The 1709-nt window shown below is 26.2% G+C and overlaps 1 protein-coding gene across 1 annotated transcript in view; it reads left to right on the forward strand.

Annotated features, from left to right (window-relative positions):
- Positions 1–1709, forward strand: part of LOC107642509 (probable serine/threonine-protein kinase CST) — a 6640-nt gene that overhangs the window by 2130 nt on the left and 2801 nt on the right. The window lies entirely within an intron of this gene.

Consider the following 1709-nt stretch of genomic DNA (forward strand, 5'->3'; position numbering starts at 1 on the left):
GTAAAATATATTTACAAATATGATGTATGAAATCGAATTTTATATAAACACATGTAAGAGATATATATACTCTCAGATTAATGTCGTTTTCATGCAAGAGAAATATAAAATGTTATTTTTTAATATTCAATAATTAAATTTTTCGAGATATGGCCATATGTATCATGGATGTACCATTCAAATTATTTTAACTTTTTAGATGAACTACAAAGATTTCCTTTAAATTTGCATTAATATAATCTTTCCTATTATTATACATATCTCCTTTGGTCCTATATTATTAGATTTTTGTTTTAAATTACTAAATTATCCCTTTCTCTCCATTATCATACATACCCTACCACCCAGTGCTATAGTGTTTTAGCCACCATTCTTGTCTAATTAATCACGTTTTTCTTGTCCAAGTAGAATAAGAGGTATGTTGCATATTTTGTAGTCGAAGCAAATTGGATATGACCCAAAAACAAACAAACAAACAAACGAGAGTAAACCCTTTTCTTAATGGGGCTTCCTTAGCTATATATGTTTGTGGTAGGTTATAATTGGAATCTTTGAAAATCTAGTGCCATTGTGCTAATCTATATTGGGTGGTTATATATAGTAGCCACTTACCATATACGATGAATAGTATGTATGAGAGGAATATGTGTTGGGACTTGTGAAACTATATATAGAAAGTGGAAAGGGAAAGATAGAGAAAGAGAAAGATGAACAAGGTTATAGAAGTCGTTTCAATGTTATATAAGAAAGGTAAATATAATATAATATATAATAAACACTTAACGGAGGCTTGTATAATTAATTAATTATTAAAACTAGAATGGGATATTAAGTGTTATGTTTATAAAAGTTTTATACAAGTGGAATTTCCTAAAAAAAAACATTTGCTTTTACATATTAGTTCAATTTTGTGAACTATTTATTTACTTTCATTTTTTATATTATAATAACTGCGGTATTTCACTTGGAATTAATCGAATACGTAATTAACACAACCAATTTGAGTGATATCGGTTTTGTTTATTTTCTAATAGTTTTAAGCTTGAATCTTAAAATGAAGGGAAAAAAAACACTATTTTTATAATTAAATTGGCCGAATTAATGGAAATCCTAATAATAATATAATTTAAATGGAGAGAAAGATGCATTTATATTTGAAATTAAAATATGGATTATCATTTATTTAAGATCTAGATAGCTGTGGCAATTTGGAGCCACAGATAGCTTGGAACTTGGAAGTCTTATCCATGAGTTTTTCATTTCCTCATTATTACACGAAATAATGGAATATAAATCTATGGAAGAAAGATCAAAGGAGGTTTATGCATTCGGGTCCTACTTAAAAAGGACCTGTCTTTTTCTTTACAAAAACTATGTATTTTTTCACATGCATTGAATCTAAAGATGGTCTGTTAAAATACGCTGCTTTAATTTCAACACTGCTTAATCTATTGACTATTTGATTCGACATAAATTTTCAACATTTAGAAGTTGAAAATGAGTTCTTTCACTCCTCATTCCAAACTTTTATTTTTTCTATAGAGTAATAAAAAAATAAGTAGGTTTTTAATTAAAATTTTTTGAAAGGACTTAAAACTTTTTAAGAAAAAGAAATATTAAGCAAGTCTTGAAAAAAATTGTTATAAATTTATAGGCCCATGAAAAAAAAATCAAATTAATTTTTATAAAATAAAAAAAAAATACTCAAA

Source organism: Arachis ipaensis, chromosome B05, assembly GCF_000816755.2.
Source record: "Arachis ipaensis cultivar K30076 chromosome B05, Araip1.1, whole genome shotgun sequence".
NCBI classification, from domain to species: domain Eukaryota; kingdom Viridiplantae; phylum Streptophyta; class Magnoliopsida; order Fabales; family Fabaceae; genus Arachis; species Arachis ipaensis.